General features: G+C 40.7%; 1 protein-coding gene across 10 annotated transcripts in view; it reads right to left on the bottom strand.

The window, feature by feature from the left end:
• adgrb1a (adhesion G protein-coupled receptor B1a) overlaps positions 1-20,282 on the bottom strand; it is a 209,780-nt gene extending 189,498 nt beyond the window's left edge. For all 10 annotated transcript variants that reach the window (XM_034226522.1, XM_034226523.1, XM_034226516.1 and 7 more), the window contains exon 1: positions 19,758-20,282. The gene's annotated coding sequence lies outside the window, so the exon portion shown is untranslated. The remainder of the gene's footprint in view (positions 1-19,757) is intronic.
• Positions 20,283-27,496: the final 7,214 nt, after the last annotated feature.

Raw genomic sequence — 27,496 nt, forward strand, 5'->3', positions numbered from 1 at the left:
ATTCTGGCCTCACTGCACTGGCTTCCAGTTTGCTTCAGAATAGATTTTAAAATCCTTTTATTTGTATTTAAAGCACTAAATGGGCTGGCTCCTGCATATATAGCAGAACTCCTCCATCGCCACACCCCAGCCAGAGCCTTAAGGTCTGCTGATCAGCTGCTGCTGGTAGTGCCTAAGACCAGGCTCAAAACCCGAGGGCACCGAGCCTTCGCAGCAGCGGGCCCCAGGCTCTGGAACACTCTGCCCCTCCATGTGAGGTCGGCCCAGACCCTGGGGTGTTTTAAATCTACTCTTAAAACACACTTCTTCTCTCTGGCCTTCTAGTCAGAGCGGAGAACGACTCCTGACTTTTCCCTGTGTTTGTTGTATCTGTTGTAAATTATTGTCTTTTATTGTGATGTAGTAATGTGATTTTATTACATGTACAGCACTTTGGCTCGACCAAAAATCGCTTTTAAATGTGTTTTATGAATAAAACTTGATTTGATTTGATTAGACTGACAGGACATCGTTCCCCTATTTCATTTCACACACCGATCATCAATTCCCAATGATCTGTGTAATGGTTTGCCTGACTGACCATTTTATTCGGACTCAAAGGTATTCTTTATTTTATTTTATCTGATTGGTTGAGACCTCAGAAATGTTTATTTACCACCAGTTAAATTATATTTTCACCCAGAAAGGGGCGTGGCCATGATGTACCAAGGATAGTGTCTGGGTGGGTTGCTCAAATATTTAGATTGTATTGGTTGATAACAGGGACATAATAATTCCACACACTCATACAACAGGTTAAACATGACATGCTGAATATCTTTAATGCATTTCTGGATAATGTTTGAGAAAATAAAGTGTTATTTATTTGTGTGTGGTGGCTGGCCAGTGTACATAGCTGAATACACGCCTGCTCCATCACTGTAAAATAAGCCCAGGGCAGCTACCCCCCCCTCCTCCCTTCGTCACTTTACATATGCAGTAAGCTTCATCACTATTGCCTTTATGTTCTGCGTTCTCACAAAACCGACACATTTGATGTCCACTGTGCAACCAAACATTAAAGTAATGGGCTGTGACATTTTCATTTAAATGAAGGTCTGTTTTTCTGCTCTCATTCTGATGGGGAAAAAAAGAAAAAAACTTTAGCTAGTCCATAAAAGTTTTAACATTTGGTGTTCTGAAAACAGTTAATGCGAGGTCTTTTATCAAGAAAAACATTGAGTGCACAGCAAGTGAAGCGTGACGTGTTTCCCATTTCTTTGGCAGATATAGAAGACTTGGGTAGCTTTCATGAGCAGTGGCCAAACAGACAAAAGACTGAATGACCAACAGTGCCAGCTGCAGCAACTCAAACTTCATCAACAAAAAATCTAATCTGCTCCTCCAGCACAGGCAGCGATAAAGCCTTCAGAGCTGCAGATGGTGGAGAGAGTGAATTAAAGGCCAACAGCCACATCACTTCCAACACATTTAGCTTCATTAGACAACAGGGGATAAGTGACACTTGATTTGGTATTTGCCTGTCGTCACTTTCCGTACACTGCTCTCCCTTTGAACCTGAGCCAGAGCCTAACAATGGCTCTGAATCAAACATAATCCTGATGGTCTGCTCTACGGAAAGCCAGAGCCTCCAAACTTGTGTTTTCTGCTGCCTGAGGAGCAGACTGGGGGTGTTTCTCAATCTCGAGTAAAGCTGCTCCAGAGCCACTATTTCAAGCATACTACGTCATCGAGTGCTGCCGAAGGACTGTTCCAATGTCCAGCATACTTGGAATTCTACCGAGCCCGGCGTACTTCGTTTGGAGAAATTTCAAGGCTGCACATGTGTAGACTCCGCGGTCTAAAAATCCCCACAATGCTTTGCGCACGGACCAATTTCCCCAAATCTATGGTGGAAAATGTAAGGCGGGGCCTCTCATATGACGCACACCTGCACACTTGCTCGCCTGTTCCACTCTCTGGCCGTTTCTCAATGTAAAACGGCCTTTGTTTTCCGAATGCCAGGAAGTATTCTTGCCTCGCTTCTGAAGCAAGTGACTCGGAAGACATGTGCTACCAAGCAAGCGTACTCGAGATTGAGAAACATCCCTGGTGTCTGTCGAGGTGAACAGCATGTGTCTCCGTGTCAACATCACCAGTTGAGACACTATCAAAAAGAGAGCTTATTTTCAATAAACACATTAGCACTTTTCATCTGTTCATCCTAAATGCATATTTAGCCTCCCTCAGCTGCTATATGGCTATTGAAAAAGAATGACTAGCCAATCCGTTGACATGCTAACATTAGTGCAATTTTACAGCAGGTGCTAATGGACACAGAAAGACTGTGGAGAGCTGCAAAAGCTTATTGTTGGCACTCATAATGCTCTAGGCTTTAGCCCATTGTCTTGTTTTTTTAACTTTTTCGCCAGTTGCTGTTTTCAGAGAAATAACACTGTTTTAATGTGAAAATCTCAAACTGATAATATGTCAATGTAAAAATTACATATTTTCCCCAAAAGAATCTTCAAAAGTCTCAATTAAAACAACTTAGAATCAAGAGCTAAACAATATTGTATCCCTTTGCAGTTTCACCTCACATTACCCACCGGCGGGCAAACATCTGGCCTCACCCCCCCAGATCCTGAGGTAAAGTCAATGCGACCTTTACACTCCATTACAGACTTACTTTGGAAGTTCCTGAATACTGTAGTGGATATACAGTAACTATAAAAGTTTAGAAAGGTCATCACCCAAGGCTGTCTTTAGAGAAGTCATAAAACTAGGCATATTTTATGTCTCGCTGACTTTGGAGTCGGGGTTTCTATAGCAGACATCTGACAAATACTGGAAGTGGTTCAACTGTTTCAGCAGTGCCAGATCATCTGATCAGATCACTGGCAAATCCAATCTGTAGATTACTTTGGATATTCAACCCTGAGGTTATTCCATCCATCTGGTTTTGTGAACATGTTCAATTTGCTCATTTTCCACATTATTTTTCACCATTTGGGGTCTGACTGGAGCTAATGTAATAACAATATTGTCAGAGTTTGTCAGGAAGTTGGATCCAAGAGCAGTAAGAAATAACATGGCAGGTATAGTATTAATAAAAACAAGCTTTTCATTTTAAAGGCAAAACTAAACAAAGAAAAGCTGAAAATGTACGGACCGGGAAGCAGGGGCGGATCTACGGGGGGGCAGCTTCCCCCCCACTGTAGAGCCTTGCCCCCCCAGCTGCCCCCCTAACTTTTGTTTCCCTAAAACTGTACTAAAACAAACCTACACTATTTCCACAAGCTTCTCAAGCAACGAAACAAGCATTACATTAGTTAAAATTGAATCATTTTAAATATCATTTTAGGCCCGTTAAAAACGCAGCTACGGCCCTGCATTAAACTGCGGAGCGGCGTTCACACAGACCACGGCTCACACCGCTGCAGAGAGGGAGCGAGCTGTCCCAGCACCTATGGATCAGCTTCCCCTGGGAGCATTTCCGTTTCCACTAGTTTTGTTTTTACTAAGGACGAGAGCTTGAAACTAAATATTAATAAAACGCTGCCGTTTGAATCGATAGCGTTTAACAGACGGGCGCTGTTTGGGGCGTTACGTTACAAAATACTACGCAGACAGCGTTAGCTGGGAGATCGATCACTTTGCTAAACTATGCGGTAGCCTACTATTAAATCCACGTAAACTACACATCACAGCAATGAGGCCAGATCAATGAAACCAGGATACATCCTTTACTGTAAAAACTGGATCCAAACACAGCTGCCTGTGTGCGCTTGATCAATGCTTTCTGATGTTATATTTATGATATGCTACATATTAGCTAGGCTACATGGCCCTAACGTGTAAAGTTATACAAGCATTTGTACCAGTGCTTTTCACAAGTAGACTCTTGCAGGCCAGAGTATAGGAGTGATTCAACAACAACAAAAAGACATATGAGAACAGAAAGAGGAAAAGGAAACGAGAGATGAAGAGAGCAGGAGGAAGAGGAGGAGATGAAGAGACCAGGAGGGTCAGAGCAGGAGGAAGAGGAGGAGATGAAGACATTAGTGAAGAAGAAGAAATATATGTGAGGAATAAAGATGAAATATCAGAAAGAGGGCCAGAGGCAGGGATCAGGAGGCAGATGAGACTCCAGCTGGACCACATGGTGTGTTCTTATTCTCCTTACATATTCCATTACAGCAGCTCAATCTAGCAGCTCTTAGTATTGACAAATATTGATTGAAATGTGTTGCTGCACAGGTCACCTGTAGCTCTCTGAAGAGATGGGTGATGTCATTTGTGTACTTAATTATAATTAAGTACTTACAGTATGCAGGATTCTGAGTATTCTCTGAATCGGGTGCCTTTTGGGTCTTTATATCTTTGAAAAATGAAACCAAAATGTTTGGTCATAACATCTGGTAGTGGACTACTTACATGTTCCCACCTCAGGCACAAAATATAAATAATTACTAGGAATTTCCTTGAAAAAATGTAACAGGGTTGAAGTTTTTGACAAAAAGTAGGCATGAGACCTTGTTTAGCTAAGATATGGCCCACATGGAGGTCAAGGACATTACAACATTGTAATATTTTGCAAAACTATTGTTTATTTTTGTAATAAAAAATGATTTACTATTATTAATTCATACAACAGAGTTGAAATGTTGAGCTTGTCAATCTTAATCTGAAAATACAAAAACTGAAATATAGGTAAGAGATAGGGCTGTGCGATTATGGCAAAAATCCTAATCACGATTATTTGGGTCAATAATTGATATCACGATTATTTTGACGATTATTCATTGATCATTTATTGAACTTTAAAACAAATAATATTTTACCAATAAACAAGATCAAATATGTTGGAGCACACTTCCAAAACCATACTAAACATATATTAATATGATAAGTAAAAATAAATTAGACCAAAATAAATGAAATCAAACATGTTGCAGTGCACTGTCACAACCTACTGAAAACTCCTTAACATATAGCCAACATTTTGGTAAAACATATTCAACATATTCCACTCAGTTAAACGTTGAAGGCTGGCCAACCGTCATGGTCCAGAAGTAACAGGAAATAAATGTTGAACTACAATTTAAGACCAAATAAAAATGTCTAGGCCACCATGGCAAATGCTGGTAGGGCTGCTCATGTCATCTCTTAAAGATTGTTTGCAAGAAACAACAGCCTGTTTACATGGTCTGGTTTCAGAGATGAGCGCAGGCAGGTGACAATATTGCCACCTGTACTGAAGACCCTCAGCCACACCCCGACACATGGGGTGACGCCGGCCAATCACAAAGCTTTGATGCGTTCAAGTGCATTATTCTGGCACAGGAAGATTATGTTACAGGACATTAACGATAAAACAGAATATTGTTGTTCTATTTTAGACACATCTCCGCGATCGACTGGTTGGGCACCCCTGGGCTAGACCATAGGTCTGTTGTGGTGGCAAAGTAGTCAGCTGAAGCCACATCTCTCTCAACTTCCCCACGGCATTTGTCATATAGCGCAGGCAGCGCAGACCTGCTGAAATAATACCGAGACGGCATCGCGTAACGCTTGTCCAACGTGTTGACAAGTTGCTTAAAGCCCTGGTTGCTAACAGTGCTAACTGGGCACATATCTTTAGCGATGTGGAATGTAATGGCAAAGTACTTGCAAATAGTGGAAATAGTTGTACCCTTCTTTTTAACGAGTTGCTGCTCTTGTTCTGACATCTTCGCTCGCGCTGAACACTCACAACACATGTCACTACCCACGTGGCCGAGTGGGCTTTTAGGGAGGGGCGAAAGCGCACCCAGCAAAATAATCGTATTTTGTCAATTATGCTGTTTTCATAATCGTCGCAAGCCATAATCGTAATCGCGATTAAAATACGATTAATTGCACAGCCCTGGTTAAGAGAAGAAACTGACACTTTTGTGATGTAATTTCCTCAATGCAGATCACACACGACTGATCCATTATTTAATAGGAGGGTAAATGGTAATGGCGTGACGGGGTTGAAACAAACTGAGGGACAATATTGCAATTTCATAGATAATTCAAGTATTTTTTCAGAATTCATTTTTGATCAGTTAAAGTTGACAAGCATGTGATTATATTAGCAGCAACATGTTGGGATAATTGGCCATTTTGATTTGTTTAATATTAATATGTAATAATGCTTAGTGAGGACATGCAAATATGTCTGTCTAAGACAACCAATTTTTTTTAAAACAAAATATATATTTAATTTGACATTGTAATGCAAAACAACCTGTTCCATTAATTAATTGCTTTAAAATACATTTTGTAGTTTCCTTTCATTTAAAATGGTTGAGGTAAGCTTGGGGGACTCAAAGGGCACCCGATTGTTTGTCTGAACACCTTGTTTCTCTTGTGCATTAAGAACACTTGTGTTAGGGCATGAATTAACAATAAATAGGTTATATACAGTATAAAATACCACGTACTGTCTGCCCTCCCATGCCACCCTGGCATGACCTCTTGCCTCCCCTTTGCCCCCCCATGTAAAATGTTCTAGAACCGCCACTGCCGGGAAGCACAAGGAACAAAATCAGGTACGCAGGATCTCAGGGAGAAAAACACAAGAACAAAGATGGAAACAACGCAGACGAAGTGACAAAGAACACAGAAGACAGGCCTATACTCAGGACTGGAGAGGACAGACAGAAACACAAGAGCAGCAGGAGAACACAATCAGTTTTACACAATTTCTAATTTTTCTAATTTTCGCATCCTCAACTCCTCGACTATTCGAGTCCTTGGTAGTGACCTGGAAGAATCGATGTCAGCGCACCATCTCTCATTTCTCTAATTGCACAGTTTATGCCGAGTCATCATTAATGACCACTCAGAGGAGAGGATTTCTAATTCTCTAAACGTTTGTTGTTTCAACTCCATTCCTCGGTTCCTCTCCTCGACTCCTCCGCTCGCATCTCCTGTGGGGCGGGACACTAGACACGAGGATAGGAGTTTATTGTGAGAAATTAGAAAGGACTAATCAGACACAGGTGGAATAACAAAAGACAGGAAGTTAAAACCAGACAAATAGAAAATATTTCAAAATAAAACAGGAAACATTAAATACAAAAACTAAGATCATGACAAATATTAGCAGCGTCTTTTTAACTGGATTGTGTTTATATGGAACCTTTATCCAAATAACTTTACAATACCTGAACCACACACAGATGTTCCCTACATAGGCAGCACACTATTATGGCCGGTCACCGGGAGCAATTTGGGGTTCACTTCAAACCGCCAATCACTGGACAACCTGCTCTGCCTCCTGAGCACAAGCCGTCCATCAGATGCTTTGATGGACGGGTTAAAATAATCTGAATTCTTTACTGTATTGTGTCTTGTCCACATAGTAGGTTTTACACAGGCTATGTGTAAGGATTGAGCAGGATGTTAGACCCACAAGCAGTAAAAAAGAAGATGGCAGGTAGTTCCAACAAAATGCGAGTTTAGGTGGCAAAAGAAACACAAGGACAGGAAGTAAAACCAGACAAAACGCAAAGAGAGAACACAATTCATTTAATCTGTGTCCAAGTTAAATTACATTTCCTAAATGTCAGGCCAACACAAGGAGTACATTTGGCTAAGGCCCTGCATGAGTTGTATAAATTCACTATAAATCCTGACCATTTCTTCCCTAAATGCATGCGCCTTACTGAAATCATATTTGCTGCCTGTGGAGACTGTTTTAGAAAAATGGTGAATGGTTTGAGGAAAGCTTTTAAAACAGTTCAAGCGCTGCCTATTCCCTCCATCAGTATCATGCCCCCTGTTGCTTCAGATCGGAGGGAGCCAGAAGCGAAAAAAACTCTTCACCCACTCCTGCAGACTTTAGCCAATGACCTGAGTAGACTGCCGATAAAGCAAAGGCGGGGGTAACGCTAACAGCTGGAGCGATGCACAGTGACAGAGGCTATCACTGTGAGAGGCTGCACACTGACCCCCACCATCCATCACATACAGGGGGGGAGCAGAGTTAAAGCATTGGAACGTCAGAGGGAAAGGTCAAAGGAGACGGAATTTGAGAAGAGATCATATGGGAGGGTGAGGGAAGAGATGATGGAAGAGTAAAAGAGAAGCAGTGCTGAGAGGAACGAGTTACAAAGGGAGAAAGAAGGAGATGTAAAAAGACATGTGATGTTATTATTTAGAGAAATCAAAGAGCAAAATGCATGGACAAGCAAGTACACTGCCTTCAATTCTGTATATATATATTGTGCATTCAATATATATACTCTATAGATATCCTTCATTACTGAAATGTATAGATTCTCAATTTGGCGTATTTTGTTTATATATAGGCCTACTGCTATCTGTATATCTTTTATTTACATTTTTTGTTTTATACTTATTCTTATTATTTAAAGGTGGGGTAGGTAAGTTTGAGAAACCGGCTCGAGATACACTTTTTGTTATATTCCATGGAATGCTCTTAACATCCCGATAGCAATGAATATCTTAAGTGCTTTGACAAAAAATCTGTGGAAGCCGTAGCGCTGTAAAAAGCACAACCAATCATCTGAGCCGGCTAAAGTAACTGGATGGCCTACCTGCCTGTCAGCCTTCCATCAGGGCACAAACTTATCTCGTGCCCTCATTGGTCATGTGTGCGTTTGTGTGTGTTGGAGGAGGGGCTCTGTGAGGAAGTGGCAGATTTTCTCCGGTTGTGTATTTTCAAATTCTAGCGCACTTAAGCTGGTTTCTCCAAAATGACCGACCCCACCTTTAACTGTTATTTGCATAGGCAAGGGGCTCCCTGTCCTTTTGTTTCTATTTCTATTTGTATTATTGTTTACGGAATTCCTATCTGTAATGTGTGTGCAACTAAAAACTATAAAAAGAAGAAATAATTAGAGGAGAAAAACTAAATAGATGAAAGTAAAAGAAAAAGAAATAAGAAATGTCCAAACATGTATTGCCGTACGGAGAAAAGAATGATAATCTCTCAAACTGCATTCTTTTGATTCTTTGTCCACCATTAGCTCCACTTTAAAGATGAACAAGTGGTCAGAATGTGCCCCGCTCGGTATCCAGCTGCAGTGTCCTCTTAGTGGAGAAAACAACATGGTAGATGTAATGAGGTGGAACATGGAGGGCTCATGAATAAATGGTTCACACAGCAGAGCTGGAGTACAACACAGCTGACAACAGCAGATTGGGAAGTCAGCACTTCAGGGCCACATGTTTTCTTTTTTGGGGAGACAAAAAGTTTACCAAGACGTTTTTCTAACGGAAGACAAATTGCCACCAGATGTGTTCTGGATAAATGGACCTGCGTTTGGAGGAATCCCAAGCTTTTATGACAGTGATGGTGACAGCTTAGCCCTCGCAAACATCTGTTTTGGGAAAAGCTATCAGATGTTGCAGGAGATCAGCACCACTGATCAACTCTCCCAGCTTCACAAAGTGACATCTTTATCACTCCAGCATCAGACTGGAGCTGTGGATTGTCACCTTTTATCACAAGACAAGTAGTTATAGTCTCACACTAGTAGTCATATGGAGTTTAGTTTGGTCTCAATCAGAGCTGAGACTTGAGTCCTGGAATGGAGATTTGACTTTGACTCGACAACTCTCTTGGTCTGGACTAAGGTGAGAGCCAACTCAGAATCAACACTCGACACAACACGGAAACTAGAACAGACCTGAGTAGTACCTGAGACTTGTCCTGAATCTTGTTCTGACTTGAGCCTTGACATCATTTTCCTAAAGGTGATGTGAGATATCCACTGGCAGATTTAAGACTTGACTTAAACCTGCCTTGACAGATTCAGACATTGTTTAAGGACTTAAACTCAACTTGAGATGTCCTTTGACAGACATGAGACTTCACTTGGAATGCTCTACAGTGGATTTGCATAGTGTTCATTCTGCACAATTACAAATACCTTACATTATCACTAAATCAAAATGTGAATACAGAACTTGTCTATTGAAAAGGAGTCATCGTTCACGGCAAAGCCTTTTTAAGTGATGGTATGTCATGTATTTGTAATTACATTTCTGTCGGCAAATGGAAATAGCACTAGAGAAAACATTTAATGGCAGCAGCCTTGTTCTTATTTGTATTTTATTCTGTGATTAAAAGTAAATAAGGGTTAGCAGCTCTTAATGGCAGCCTTTAACTGAACTCTCATCAAACTTCTGTTGTTTTAAATTGAGATAAAAATGGTCAGAAATTGTCCTTAGAAAATAAGTCAAAAGCGCTCCACCTTTAAATCTGGCATCAGGCCGATGCGTCAGCAAACAGAGATGATCAAACCTGTTCAGCATCAACATGTAGAACAACAGTGCAGCGACCCCACATCTGCAGAAGTGTGCGCTCCAATGGGAGAGGAGTAATAACCCTGATTAGTTCCAGTGTTGATGGCTGCTTATGGAGCTTCCAGGGGAGAGTTGGATAGAGATGGAAATCAGGGCTCAGCTACGGATGATTACCCAGCCACTCCAGATCAAAGATTTCCCTCGGCCTCATCACAGAGGATAAAGAAGAGATCATCTGGCCCTATGAAACTACCTGTCTGTTTGATTGAGATGTCCTGAAAAGAGCAGCAGGGCTGTCTGCATTCAACACGTCCTTTTGATGCACATTATTTTACTTTATCAAACAAACTGCTGAGATGATTTATCAAACTAAATTATTCTGAAAGTGGTTATTAGACTATGCATGAAGCCTATGAATATTGAATGAATTAATCAATGAAGTGCCAGGAGTTTATAAAAAAAGAGTGCAAGGAATTATAGCATAATGTGTTAACAAGAACTTATATCTGCAGCCAGAAACGGTCACGACATTACTGAGACAACTGTGGAGGAAGCAGAGGGGGACCATCTGCGGTTTCCTCCAGCAAGGTGTCTGAGTACAGTATGTGCGTGGGGGAAATGCCATGATCATGCCTACATGCATGTGACTCATTTCTGCGAAGGAGCTGGCGTGTGAAGAGACGTCCCTTTGAGATTTGAGTCAAGTTTTCATCATTATGAACCCTTTGAATACAGCATGCCCCTTATGATACCTGTAGCTGTTTGGCAGAGCAGTCGTATCAGATGTTGAACAATTCCACAAGAAGTGTTACACGTGACCGGAGGGATTGACATTTTAATAAAGGCCTGAAATGTAGTTTTTCCAATTGTTATGATCTGTCTTCGTTTGCCAATTTAGCAGTGCAGGGATTTTAATGTGTGTGATTTGCCGACGCACAGGCAGTGCCTCTAACTCAGGACTGGGCTGTAATAAAGATACAGCAGATGGTTGGTTTCCTCTGATCCCTCTGTCTTTCACAATGTCTCAGTACAAACACAAGCCTGTGAGAACAATCCCTTCTTCAGGTGGCACTTGTGAAAATGCTGTTAAATGTATTTTTGAGTTTCAAACAAATACCTTGGAAGTAAAGTTATAATACATTTATTAAAGGGGCCCTATTATGACTTTTTGGGTTTTTACTTTCCTGTAGTTTGTTATTATAGGTCTGTGTGCATGTAAATGGTCTGCAAAGGCTAAAATCCCTGAAACGCCTCCATTAGACTCCTTTGTTTACTTCCTTGACATAATGACATTACTATATGTAACACTTGTGCTTCTATTGGCTAGCGCTAGGGCTGCTCAATTAATCGTATTTCAATTACGATTTTGGCTTGCAACGATTATGAAAACAACATAATCGAAATAAAACAAACATTTTTTTTGTATTGGTTTTTCAGTTGAATTATACTTAAAGTTCAGGGTAATCAACTGTTAAAAACGTACTGTTCAAATATTGTTTTTTCAATAAATGGATGTTTTCAAAGTAAATGGATAATCGTTAGGCTAAGGGGCGGGACATCTCGAAGCGGTTGATCAATCACAACAGAGCCGGCCAGCTAACCAATCAGAGCGGAATGGGCTCTGGATTCAGACAGAGGGAGAAAAGAGGTGCTGCAGCCCAGGCAGTATGAGAACAATAAGAGCTTTTTGAACATTAAAGCATGGAGACATGTAGAGACACTACATACTGATATACACCTGAACATCAGCAGGAGAGGACTCTTTAAAGTAGAGACACTACATACTGATATACACCTGAACATCAGCAGGAGAGGACTCTTTAAAGTAGAGACACTACATACTGATATCACCTGAACATCAGCAGGAGAGGACTCTTTAAAGTAGAGACACTACATACTGATATACACCTGAACATCAGCAGGAGAGGACTCTTTAAAGTAGAGACACTACATACTGATATACACCTGACATCAGCAGAGAGGACTCTTTAAAGTAGAGACACTACATACTGATATACACCTGAACATCACAGGAGAGGACTCTTTAAAGTAGAGACACTACATACTGATATACACCTGAACATCAGCAGGAGAGGACTCTTTAAAGTAGAGACACTACATACTGATATACACCTGAACATCAGCAGGAGAGGACTCTTTAAAGTAGAGACACTACATACTGATATACACCTGAACATCAGCAGGAGAGGACTCTTTAAAGTAGAGACAACTACATACTGATATACACCTGAACATCAGCAGGAGAGGACTCTTAAAGTAGAGACACTACATACTGATATACACCTGAACATCAGCAGGAGAGGACTCTTTAAAGTAGAGACACTACATACTGATATACACCTGAACATCAGCAGGAGAGGACTCTTTAAAGTAGAGACCTACATACTGATATACACCTGAACATCAGCAGGAGAGACTCTTTAAAGTAGAGACACTACATACTGATATACACCTGAACATCAGCAGGAGAGGACTCTTTAAAGTAGAGACACTACATACTGATATACACCTGAACATCAGCAGGAGAGGACTCTTTAAAGTAAGAGACACTACATTACTGATATACACTGAACATCAGCAGGAGAGGAACTCTTTAAAGTAGAGACACTACATACTGATATACACCTGAACATCAGCAGGGAGAGGACTCTTAAAGTAGAAGACACTACATACTTATATACACCTGAACATCAGCAGGAGAGGACTCTTTAAAGTAGAGACACTACACACTGATATACACCTGAACATCAGCAGGAGAGGACTCTTTAAAGTAGAGACACTACACACTGATATACACCTGAACATCAGCAGAGAGGACTCTTTAAAGTAGAGACACTACACACTGATATACACCTGAACATCAGCAGGAGAGGACTCTTTAAAAGTAGAGACACTACATACTGATATACACCTGACATCAGCAGGAGAGGACTCTTTAAAAGTAGAGACACTACATACTGATATACACCTGAACATCAGCAGGAGAGGACTCTTTAAAGTAGAGACACTACATACTGATATACACCTGAACATCAGCAGGAGAGGACTCTTTAAAGTGAGAGACACTACATACTGATATACACCTGAACATCAGCAGGAGAGGACTCTTTAAAGTAGAGACACTACATACTGATATACACCTGAACATCAGCAGGAGAGGACTCTTTAAAGTAGAGACACTACATACTGATATACACCTGAACATCAGCAGGAGAGGACTCTTTAAAAGTAGAGACACTAAAACACTGATATAAACAACCTGAACATCAGCAGGAGAGGACTCTTTAAAGTAGAGACACTACATACTGATATACACCTGAACATCAGCAGGAGAGGACTCTTTAAAGTAGAGACACTACATACTGATATGAGCAGAATAGGGCCCCTTTAAGATGTGAGTAAAACAAAACTGGAAATTGCTAAATATACAGGTCTAAAATGTCAATTGTGATAGTTGGTAATGTGTAAAATAATCTCTATGTAGACTTGAATTTTGGAATGTTATCTTACATAAATAATAGAACATAAGGAAAAAGCCATCATAACGTGGAATGAGTGTTGTTTTGCATAATATGTATATTTGCATGTATAGACATTACATCTAAATGCTTTAATCCAGTGGCTGCTGGGTATTTTTGGCTGCTTAGAGGATTTCCAGGGGAACAGGCTGAGGTGTGAAGGTGTTTCCTCTGCTTCTCACACGTTGCTAACGTGAAGATAAAAATAGCAAAGAGCACCGTGATAATTGAAGAACTCGACTCACAGCGCTGCAGCAGACTGAAATCCTGACATGTAACTACTACACAAGGGCTTCTAAAGCTACACACATGTTTGGATAGTTTTGCTAATAATCAGTAATATCAAATAATTGTTTCATGGCTTAAACTCCAAAATGTAGAGTACTAATATAAAAAAATGATCAGTCAAATGGGATCCAATTCATCACGCTAGAGGTGAAAGTGACTCATTCAACAACTGTGTTTGGTCTGACTCCACTTTGACAGAAACATAAGGAAATCCTCTTTAACTTGTGAAAGCATGTTCCTTTTTTCCAAAAGGGCTCCACTATCAAAGTCCGATCTAAAAGTCACCTAAAGGCTCCACCTTGCGTGAGAGCAAGGTTATTTTCAGAAACTATTTCAATATTTAAAGAAAGTAAAGCCTGAAGCCGGGCAAAAAATCCAGAGATTCCAAATTCATAGGTGAGCCCTGCTGAAGACAACGTGAAGAACACAAATACAGAAGGGACAGAACCCTACAGTAAACAGCATCACAAAAGACTAATACATACAAATAGAATCAACATACTTTAATTTCCTTCTGAGTTTGATTTTGAGTCTTTTCCTAATTTAGGAAAAAGTAAACCTGTATGTCTTTTTCCCATTTAACTTCAAATCTCAGTTCAAGCAGCCAAGGAGAAGGTCTTCTGACCTTAAACATTACTGATGCTTACACAGTAAAGCCATAAAGCCTCATAAGTCAAATTGAGGCAACCTCTGGAGGACTTTATAAATAAGAGCCAGGCAGTGAATAGATCCCTGCATAAAGAGATCCATCCGAACACAGCATACAAATTCCTATTATGTGTATAAATGTGCTACCAGTGTCAAATACCAGGGCACTGTGTGAAAAAGATGTGTCTGAAGATCTCAGACGAGTAAAGGTAAAACATGACTTTTATCTGAAATAAATGTTTCACCTGCAGTTGAGAATAGACAATTGGCAATCAAATGCAGAGGTTTCAACCAAGGAAGAACCCTAAACTGGTTTTCTTGGAGGAGGTAAGAGGTCCGTGTTATGCAGAAGCCTGTTCCTGTTTTCCGAGATCAGCATTTTCTTTCTTTTGTCCTGATTCAAGGACAGCTTAAAAGCTAAGAGTGAACCCGAAACATGTATAACTGTAGCCTTATAGACTTTTAATAAGAAAGGCTGAGCATTGCATGATGGTGTCATTAGTATCCCATTCAATGTTTTTTATAATTCAATTTTTAAAGAGGACCAGGTACAGATCCCTGTGGTACACCTCCAGCCCCGTAGGGCAATACAAAGTAAGTAAGGTTAAACATATTGTAATATTCACTTTTATATTAGGGTAAAGCTGCTCTAATTGCTGAACCTTAGCCATCAATATTTGCCATAAACCCAATCTTGACCATACCATGTTTTCTTTGCATTCATATTTGAGAAAGCTAACATTTGTAAAACATTGCTATTTGACGAGAAATTAAAAATCCACTAAAGTAATTCTCCAATATTCATGGTTGTGTCTGGCCATGATAGGGTAGAGATCACAGATGACCTCAGTTCAGTTTATAAAAAACAGCTCTATCAGCAACACATTGGCCAACCAATCTTACTCAAAACTAAAAATCATAAACTTTAAAGCCATCCTAGTTTTGAATAAACAACAGTGTCATGACCCTTCATGTGTGTCTTCTCTGTATTAGTGTTATAAAACCACATGTACCTCCAACCTGTGTCGTATTCCCCCTCCTTTGTTGGAACCATAAGCCAGTTCTTGACAACAATTTGAAATGCTTTAAATAAATCAATAACCACTGCCACACAATATGGTTTCCTAACCTTCAAATAATCATACCCTTCTCCACTTCAAACCTGCTGTAATCATTGTTCCATGAAATGCTAACATTCTAAAACCAATAATCAACCAATAATATTATTTTGAATTATTTAGAATGTATTTATTTTTTAAGATCCAAAAGAAAACGTAGAAAAATCTACAGTCTTGAATTGTGATTAAAGGGAAGTTGGCTGAGGCTAAAGATAGCCTACATGGTATGAAGTCATTGGAGTGTTCAAGTTGCACAGGATTTGTATTTGAATTGTTATAGATAATGTTGTCATCTAACCAGCGCTAAACTCAAGTTATGCTTGGCCGCATCCTCGACTTGTGTCTCCAAACAAAATGCCCTGTGTAGCACCTCGCCCAGCTTTATACCTTAGCACAGGAATGATGAAGTGATCACACAGTTCCTTCCTCTGCGCCGTCTGCTGTCATTTCACTCATGAATGAGCAGAGGAATAAATGGAGGCAAAATAAATACTTTTTTTTTGCTGTTTGGAATAAATGTTTTCTCACTTTTCACTGCCAAGTCTCACCCTGGCAACAAACAATCCAACCACACTGCAAGACAGTCCTTGACATCATGATGTTTAAGATGCATTATCAACAACTGTGTTTGGTGACTAAAAAACAAGAAGGCTTCTTTCTAGGCTTTCACTTCCTGCTGCTTCTGGATTACCTAAGGCAAGAGTTATACAGCGGTTACGGACTTGACTCAATACAACGTCGGAGTTGACATGTTATGTTATCAAAGTGTTCTCTTAATGTTCATATGCAGAGATTTGTAATGTTGATCTCGGGTATGGCGAGTTCTCTCCGAGTTTCCAAGTAGGAAGTCCGACCTCAGGGGGCATTCCAGTTGACATTTCCGACTGGGAACTCGGATACTCCCACTTCCCAGTACAACTGGAATGCACCATAAGTCACTAATTAGGTGTGTTTACGAATCTGGTCAACTTCCAAATAAAGAGCGTCTCCCCACAGTTATGTTGAGAAGCCATTCGGATCTTTCAGGATATTGACATTTTTCACATTAGAAACCCTATGTCTGAATGTGACTGATGGTGTTTACTCCAAATCATGGTGTGTGTCATACACACAGCCCTGTGTGTAGCTGAGAGGCAGCAGAATAGCAATGTCTGTCAATGTCATACAGCCCTGTGTCTACAGTCCCTCTCTATATCGCCTTTAATATCCATCTTCCATCATCCCGCGGACCGTCTCCCTCATCACCCGTCTATTCATCTCTCCTTTTCAATGACTCCCTCTGTGTCCCTCCTCACTGTCTCCTCTTCCTCCCTTCTGATGTCACACATTTAGATATGAGGTTCTGTGATAGCACACAGCAGCCTTGTTTGGATGGGGAGTGATCAGAAGGATAAGAGGATGTGGGAAAGGCGAGCTCGTTTGGCGGCGCGGGTATTCTCCCAAGCAGCGGGAGGATGTAAGACGCAGAAACAAAGGAGGACATCTAGGTTAAAAAAAACATGCATGAATGGATCTGAAAGGCCTGTGTTGCCGGCTTGTCTCATCCCTGTGACTCGGAGCCGGCCGGCCTGTCAGGGCTCTACTTTTCACTCTATTACGTTATCTGCTCTCTTTCTTGGCGGATAAACAGTTGACGGCTAATATTCATACCTAGGGGTAAAGGGGGGGCAGGGGGGAACCTGGCACTGTCCCAGAAATGCATGTGCTGTCATACGAGTAGACATGTTCTGTCCACTCTTCATAGTCTTGTGAAACGTCTTGACATGGATTTCATTGGCACTGCGACAAAATGCGCTTTTCTTGCAACAAAACAGCATGGAAAATACAAAGACAATCTGAGGTGGATTCAGGGGGACCATCTATTTCTTTGTGGTTTATGTAATGCACAAGAGTTGATGTGGGACTAACATTTTCAGGGTCTTGATTTGGAAATGTTAATATTAATGAGGGGTCAAAAATACATTTAAACCACTCAAGCATCATGCTTAGGGGAATGAAAACTCTTTTTTTTGGAGAGGAAAGGGTTGCTTTAACGATAAATAACAAAACCATCATTTGAATGTACATATATAAGGTATCCCTGCCTCAACAATATATGTCTGTTGGACTGAATGCGCTGCTAATATTTAAGCGTACACGCATTGGAAGTGTAACGACAATAATGCTGCACATTCGATTCAAAAGCTGCATTTGCTGGTCTGCTCTTTTATCAGACTTTCAAAGACCACGTCGTCACTTGTTGAAATACACACCTTTTCACCAGAATAAACAGTATGACTGCGTTTCCCAGCTCTGTCCCCATGTAAGAAAGCCAACATTATGTTGCTATAAATCAACAGTGATGAGGGCAGCTCGAGAGCTACAATTTCACCTGTCTTATCAAAAGGGACAGGCTGATGTGTTGCTATAGCGCCCCCGATAGTATGATCAGGTAACTTCAAAATGTCTGAGGTTAAAGGATATTTTTGTCAACAAATAATCACAAAGTACAAAAATATCTCTCAGCTTAACCAGAAATCCAACGAAAAATACGTTTATGAAAGTTTCTTAAAAAATCAACCTACCCTACCCTACTCATTTGGACATTTTTGTGAATGCATATCATGCAGCATGAAGTGGACATCATGAGTCCTGCAGCAGCATGCTGAGGGAGGGTCCTTGCAGCAGAAGGTGAATGACAACCCTCTCTGTGGCGAATACCACTGCTGGCCATCAGAGAGGGAAGCCACACTGACTGAAAGTGCGCCACAGCACTCGGCTCAGAGCACTCATCTGCCTACTCCACTGCAAAGAGATCAGCTCCGAGCCACTGCCTCCTCCCAGCAGCATGGCACCATCTCCCCCACCTCATCGATGTGGATTATACATTTTATTTATATTAAGACCATGCTTGAGAATAGTTTTTCATGCATTTCATCATGTAGAAACAAATCCATGGAACATATATTTAAATATGGCTCATCATTATATCCGGCTTTAAAGTGTGTATAAAGTGACAATTAAAGGCAATGTGGTCGAAAGACCTATTACGATTACAACGTATAATAAAGGATGCCATGGATTTTTTTTTTGTACTCTGAGCGATGAGCTGCTAGTGTGAAGAGACAGTTTTTTGGAAAAAGACTCAAAAGTCTAAGAAAAAATATGAAGGTCTTCAGTTTAGGTATATAAAAAACTCGAACAAGTACTCCACCTTGTATGAATACGCAACGCTTTTTCTTGAATGGAGAACCCAGACGTCAAACTCAATTAAAATAAAAAATATTGCATTAAAAACAGCAGCCTTGCTCACTGGCTAACCTACACACTGCTTTGAAAAGCATTCTGAGAGGTTCATACATCTCTGGCTCGAAGGGATTTATTTCAAACAGTACAGATGTAAATGAAATAAATTCTGCTGAATGTGTATTGGATGTGCCGGTGTAAAGACTTATTCATTCTGAACATATCTTAAGTAAGGTTCAAGGTGGTTTTAATGTTTCCAAGTAAGAATAGACTATTTCATATAAATGTTTTTTTAACGAAGTTTGGCAGGACTGCATCCCAGAGAAATGTCTCTCTCACGGCTTCGCCCAGGCGGCGGAGCGCGGCTGGGTATGTGGCACCTGAACATGCTGTGGTATTCCCTAACCTGAATACAAGCACCACAGTAAAAGGACGAAAAAGAACAACCCAAAAATAAGGAATCTCGACAAGCCGACAAACTTGATAGCAGGTCCCTATTTTTTCCTCATTTTGCCTCAAACGCACAGGAGCAGTGACAGAATCGACACGCATCTCAACAAAACAAAACGCAGAAGCAACAAAATCAGAGAACTTAAAGGTGAGCAGAAAGAGGTCAATAAGAGTCAAAATCATTCATTACAAAATGAGAATTTACCTTGAGTAAGTCACCGGTCCTTTTGAAGCATTCTGTCAGAGCTCCGTGCGTTCACAGGGATTTCACCAATTCCAAAAGCCCGGGGATAAGTCCAAGGATAAGTCCACAGAAAGCTTTACGGTGACTGTACTTTATTTTTCTTCTGAGACAAATATAGGAATTAAGACTGGGGTAAAGAGGAGGGGTGGGTCAGGAGGAGTTCTGGATGTCCGTTAGTTCCGACTGATGCTCCCGGTGCGTAAAATAGGTTCAGAAAATCCCGAATGTTCACCGACAAGATATGTTTCTTACATTCTTCCAAAATAAAACGTCCTCCGCTCTTCTTTAATGTATGAAGGGAAAGTCCTTTCCACATTAGTTGTTGTGTTATTCCAAATGTTTAGTTTCAGAAGTTATTTTCTCCACATCTTCTTCACGTTTCACTCTTCCAGGAATGTAACGTTTAACGGAGCGGAAAATCAAAGAGGACTCGCGCGCATCTCGGGAACCGCCGTTCCCAGCTCGCGGCTCTGGAGCATCGTTGTGTCCGCGCGCAGCAACAGCCGGATTCCTTATTTGGAAGCCCGGGGCTCGCGCTACTGTCAAGAGAGTCAAGTTAAACCAAAATGACTTCCAGCGAAACCTTTCAAAATAAAAAGCACGAGAGCTGCAACTCTTTCCAAACGCAGCACTTTGAAAGCAGATCTGATATGAAGCACATATTACATCTATGCAAACACATGAACTAGAGATTTGTGTGAAGATGTTTACTTATTTTGATATCAAATTAATTTTAATTTAATTTAAATATAGATGTAATTACTTCTTTTTTAAAACTGTTATTAAACATTACAAAACTGTCCATCCCTCATCCCTGAATATTTAAATAGATGATCTGTATAAGTAGATGATGCAGTCAAAAACACATGTAGTAGTTAAAATAAATCAGTCTAGTGACAATTTTGCTGCAGACCTATATTTAGCGTATATTATTTTCACAGCTAATCATTCTGAAGACAGCTATATGTATTTTAAACATTTCGGTTAGCCTTTTATGAAATATATCAATATAATGTCTTCATTGAGCACCCTTTGTTTCTGTTTCACATCAAAGTCATACTAAAGAGAAAACATAAGACAAAAAAACATTCAGTGTACTAAAACGTCCCCCTTGGGAATGCTTTTATTTTGAAGGCAACATCGCATAATTTCCTGCCAGATTCTGCCTAAACTGTGTTCAAAGCTGAGGGGGTTCCTTAGAAACGCACCCATCAGCCCCCTCTTCTGGAGTCAAACAGCGTCAATTGGATGTTGTGTCAGGTCTGTGGCATCACCTACATTCACTACACAAACAGGAAATGTTAAGATTAAATAGCCTCAACACACATGGTTTACACGGGGTTAGAAAACACGCTGGCCATTCAGTGATGCACCTGTCTGTGTAGCAGACTTATTTCTCTATCATTTCTCAGTGAAACAAAGACATGCAGGGCCGTATCTATAAAGACACCTAAAGGTCATCGCCTTCCGTTTCATGTCTTCAACATACACAATACATATGGCTGGTTCATCACAGCTGATTGATTTACAGTTTTCATATGATTGTTAGTAAAAAAATATGTTATTATATTCTTAATAATGAGATTTACTTAGGACCGTTGTAAAATCTTTTAGGGGAGATTCCATTAAAATACAATATATAATAAATTATTTGGTTTGCTTGTCGAAATTATTTACTTACTGATGTGATTACCACATTTATTTTGGTCATCAGGTGGAGCTGCAGGGATTTGAACCTTGGACCAGTGTTACTAAGACCCTGGCTACATATGGCTAAGGCCCCTTGGGCAAATGAGACTCCGTGGCCTCTCCAGCTTGTGAATTGTGTACATCCAGTTGTGTTTAACTATGCAGACATATAGCAGCTTTATCTCCTAGACCCAGATATTACTGGCAGTGTGAACATGAAGGAATCTCATAATAAAAATGGAAGGAAGTCTGTATGTCCTTTTAATTTTCACACAAAACATTCCTCTGATCATTTCCACCTTGCGTGTGAATTGAAAGAAGAGCTGCGTGGAGTTTGAGTTTTTTTTGTGCACCTATCGAAGCCCACCAATAGACCTGTTCCTACTGGCGTGTTTTAAACAGGCTATATTATTTTACTAAATGTTAAATATGAAAAGGGACTAAAAACCACATTTTGCTTTTGCTCTATAGCCGGAAACATTTTTGGTGCTTGAAACGAACCGGATTCCGGTTCCAGCTCCGCTGCGGTGGAGCTGTTTGTTCCACAACAAGCTGTGGAGGAGAGTTCTCTCCTCTCAGACTGAGGGGCTCAGGTGAGCTAAAGAACTCTCTGAGTGTTTAGATAGTTCACTTTAGTCTTGCATTCACCCACCTAATAGTCCGTTTTCTGGTGCGCACCAGACCACAGTTTGTTACATTGTTTCATTCTTCAGAAGATTCGGTTTGCGTTCACACGGGCAAAACTCAAACGGACTATAAACTTTAAACACAAGTCATGTGGCACGGAAATGTTGTTCAACCATTGGACAGACATGAAGGGGGTAAAAACGCAAATCCCGGCAATTTCTACCGGAGCCTCCGCCCATGAGCATCGGCACTTTCGGCAGGTTATTCTCATGCTGCTGTTAATCTGGAGATCAACAGACACTAGCGGCCGCGCATATAGATTATATAATCAAGACAACGTCCGTTTAAAAACACATATAACATAATGAGAGACGTTCTGCAGTAAGGAGGGCGTTTCACCGACGACAGGGTTTTTTTCCTTTACCGACACTGTTCAACACTTCATTCTGCTTCACTCTTTAACTAAACAACCGCGGATGTCTTGAAAGACTCTTTCGCTAAAGATTTGGAAAGATATCCGCGTTCTTGTGACACGTAAATATACGCTCCTCTATTTTGGTGCGGACTGCGTTCACACCAGCAATGAACCGCTCCAGAGTTCACTAGCAAGCGTTCCGAGACCACCTATTTTAGCGGACCAGAGTCCGGTTGTTTAGTTCACTTAAGAGGACTGTGTTCACACCGACCCAAACTGAACCGCACCAAGCGGCCTAAAAGCGCACCAGGGTTAGATTCAAACCGGACTATACAAGGCAGTGTGAATGCGCCGTTATCTCAGTGGGTCTCAAACGGTTTTGGTCACAAATGATTCAAAAGAACTATTTCCGCGGCACACACCTTCATATGATATATGGCCAGTAAAACAAGAATACCGTTTGAAAGGGGTAGTGATTTGTAAAGTATCCATAAAGATAAAGAAAATCTGTTTACAGTTCTGTTTCATATGGGGTGATGTAATCCATAGGATCTCATAATGTTGCGTCTCAAAGTGCACCAGTATTGATGCTTTTAGCTTCAATATTAAAAAAAATAGAGGAGGTGAGGTCCGGCCCCCACTCATGAAAATAGCACTTTACCCCTGCCTATATGCCGTGAGCTGATTATCGAGCCTTCATTATAACAGTCGCGGGTGTAGCCTACTGTGGTGTGCTTGTGGGGAGTGTTGCAGTAGAAAAAAAAAAACCGCCGCCACTGTGGGCTAAGCCCAGAATGTTTTCAGGTCCAGAGCGACGCCCCTGGCCTGGCAACCTAACCTGCTCCGGAGCAGGGGGGTATACTACGAATCTAGTTCAACATATCCTGGAGGTTAGCCGTTCAGCATAAGTTACCATGGAGATCTAGCCCGGTAAGAAGTGAACCAGCGTCGTAGGACCGGAAACCCAGAGTGTTCCCTGAAGTTAGCTCGTTATTGCGAAAATCCGGCTTCGTAGTACAGGCCTCTGTTCAAAAGTGTCTAATCCAGGGTAGGATTTTCACGGCGGCCATGACGGCCATGGTCTCTGAACTGCATTATGCTGCGTTCACAACGGACGCGATGCGAATATTCGCATTGCTCTAATCGCTGGAGTTTCAATGCGGCTGTCAGCTGTGTTTACTCCTGTCATTCAAACAGGATGTGCTGGAGAGGGGGCGGGGCTTATCTCCATGTAAATACTGTGGTAGACTACAACAAAATTAAAATATTTTACCGTGATTTAATTGTAATACACGTTTCAAAATGAGGCCAAAGGAACAAAATACTGATAATGGTTAGTAAAAAACATGAATGAATGCTTATAACAAGTGTCCAAACCTTTTAAAATGCGTGTTTTCTGAATGGAGATCGGATTGATCAGGCTAAATTAACCTGTATATGCTTCGTCCACACTCACAATACAATGATACAGACACAGACACAACAGCGACAGTATTCACCATGACACAGACAGTCTGTGGTTTGTTCATGTTTAACTTTTGTCCAGTTTCTGAACAGATACTGTATGAGGAGGCTGTGAGCTCTGAGTGCTAACAGCTAACGGCTGCTGTTTTCGTTTTCTGATTCAACGTCAGTGGCTGAGATCCTCACTGCTGATTGGCTACCGTGAGAACGCGTCACGCGAATTTGAGGGCTCGAGTTGAAAATTGTTATTAAGAGACTCTCGTACACGCCAACACACCCGCACAACACACACACACACACACACACACACACACACACACACACACACACACACACACACACACACACACACACACACACACACACTTGTGAATGGGAGAAGTATTAGATAGAAAACATACCAAACACTAATTATTCAAAGTAGAGTATTTTATTGTATATAGGCTACGGTAATACTAAGAAGGCATAGGCCTGTATGATTATAATGTTTGACATTATTGATATTAAAAAAGTGATTTTGTTTCCATGTAATTCGTGTGTTTTTCTTATCAGAAAGTGAAGTTATTTATATGTAAGCTCCAAATCCAAATGTTTTCGTCGGTGGCCTTTGTGCCCTAAAAAAAATGGTGACACCAAAGGCCAAACGGCCTTGCCCCTAAAAATGACAACATTCCAAGCCTGGTCTGATCACTCCTCCCCTCTTCCTTTTTAAACTGCTCTGGTTGATCATTTGCATAGTGTACATAAGGAACCATTTAGTTTGGAAATGATCCTGTTTGAAATTAGATAATTGTAGACATACTATGTTATAAAGATAGAGTATTGCTGCTTCTGTTGAGTTCTATCACTTAATCCAAACAGATGATGCCCATGAGTTAATATTTTCTCCACCAGAAGTTCATTTGACTGGTAAGCGTTATTTAGACCGCTCTAAAGCCATTATGTCATGTTGGAATAAATGGAGTGTAAATAATGTGCAGCCATTTGAATCTCACCCTGAACAGAAGTGTGTTTACCGATGTAACAGACAGTCAGTATTACATCATGACTGCCATGTGGCCAGGAGGTGTGAAGGGGAAAGCACATCAGCCTGCTCTGCTGTCCAGAAGGAAGAGTTCTGCTCAGTTTCCAAATACGTTCAGGTTAAAAATTAGGAAATCTGTTTTCTGTAGATAAACATTTATTTAAAGGATTTGGGGAATGGGTCCAACCTCTAACAGGCTAGATCACATCATTACGGACCTTTACAGCAGACATGACTTGAAGAGGTGCAATTACTGTATGCTTTTTTGAGTGTTTCCTCTCCTGTAGTGTGTTCATTCTTTTTTTGTACATGTAAATGGTCTGCAAAGGCTAAAATCCCTGTGTTCCCTCCAGAGGGAGTTTCTCTTCCACAGACATTGGGGTTCCTTTGTTTTTCTTCTGTGACGTAGTGACATCACTTCGAAACACTTGCGATTGTATTGGCTAGCGCTCCAACACATTATACGTGATAGGCTAAGGGTGGGACATCTCTAAGCTGTTGACCAATCAACAAAGCATTTTGCACTTGCCTGCTGCCTGGGCTCCAGCCGTGAGCGTGGAGAAGCATTTTCTTTGGGGATGCAGTTCTGGCCAAACTTTGTTAAAAAACATTTATATTAAATAGTCTATTCTCACTCGCAAAGATTAAAACCAGTGTGTACTTTATTCCCTAATATGTATGTGCATTTGTCAAACTAATGTTATAATTGTGTGATAATGCAGTTCCATGCTAAGTGCTTTATCAAGGAAGAGTTTCATTTTAGACATAATACAGCAGTATTGGTCAATAAATAAGTGGACCCATGAAACATTTAGAAATGTACTCTTGTTGTACAATAAACATAAATATATTATATCAAGTAATTTCCTAACACACATTTATTCTCCAGATTCTGAAAACAAATTTGTTTTTTTTACATATATTTATATAAAGCCCCAGTTTTGAATAAGAGTACAAAGAGAGGGCTATACATTATCAGTCCAGTTGGCCTGCTTATAATACTCTTAGCATCATTGTTTTGTCAAAATTATATTTCTAAAGTTAAGAATGAACTTTGAAGCTTAATAAAATAAATGCAAACTATTACTAATATTATGCACTAGACCAAAGTCATTAAGTCACAAAAAACATTATTTATATTAATATATAACCCGTGGGGGACCGTGGAATTCTAAAGCACGGTCCCACTGATATCCTTCTCCAAAAACAACGTGCATTTTCAGAATCTGAGCCAAAGAATGAAGACTCTTTGAATTCCTTACAGTGATTAGGAGTTTTAGCTGCCTGCTGATGAACTCATCTCTCAGCCTGTGTATCTCATGACAGCTGTAAGTGTAGCATAAGTTAGTAACCCACTGCAGCGTCCTTACCCAGAATCCTCATGGATAAACCACAGCCGTAGTTTGCATCTGTCTACTCAGTGTCACGCTCTCTGTCTTCAAGCTGCAGATGATACACATTGAGGCACTTCCCCTCCTCCACACAAATACATACACACTTATACACACTGCCACTGGGCACAGCCACAAAGCTGGGAAACCCTTCTGATGTGAAACCCAGAGACATCTAGGCCCAAATACATCCTCCCTCCCTCGACAGTCATTGTCTACACTTCAATCAAATACCAACGGAGAAGAACAAGGACACACACACATAAAAATACACCTCAAGACCACTTAGCCACAGTGCTGTCAGGGGACGTATACCGCAAGCTGTTCCACGCGATGAATATTTCATGTTGGGGTTGAACTGGATGACAGAAGCCGCCAAACCTTTCCTCAGAATTGCGATGTCTGATCATGTTTGCAAACACATTTGAGGTAATTCTCTTTTCAAGCCGCAGAGTATACCACAATGTTTTCTGAAGTGCTTGCCAACATCGCCTCGTTTCTCTGCATCCATGAAGCAATCAAATTCCTGGCACAATCAACGTCTTATGCAGCCTCGTCATGAATTGCATTTACAGCAGGCTGAGAGTGCATTTTCTGAGGCTCTTTGTGTTGGAATTATGTTCAGTGAGAGTCTAGGAGCACAGGGAGAGCTCAGAGATGAGTACGGGGAAAGCAGCTGTGGTTAGCAGCTGAACTAATAAAAGAGCATTTAAAAAGAAACACCCCGTCTCCTAATGCCTCACACTGACACGGAGGAATTAACGATTGCTATGGTTCCAGGAATTCATTAATGCTTGGCATGAATGAGTATTGCTATTCAACATCATTTAAAGTAGCCCAGTTAAAAAGCTGGGATGTAAATCACTCCTGTCTTTTCTATTTTTGCCAAGAAAATTAAGTTGTAATTTTGGGCACATTGGCTTTAATTGCCAACATGCTTCATGTTGTGACATGATTTTATTACCTCATTGTGGTTATGCGGGCAGTGTTTGCTTCTACGAATAAATGTGGTCCCACATTTTATAGGTTGTTTTCACGCTGTGGTTGAGGGTTTCTCAGTTCTTTAATTTGTGTGTGCGACTCTGATTAC

The sequence above is a fragment of the Gymnodraco acuticeps genome, unplaced genomic scaffold (assembly GCF_902827175.1).
Source record: "Gymnodraco acuticeps unplaced genomic scaffold, fGymAcu1.1, whole genome shotgun sequence".
Lineage (NCBI taxonomy): Eukaryota > Metazoa > Chordata > Actinopteri > Perciformes > Bathydraconidae > Gymnodraco > Gymnodraco acuticeps.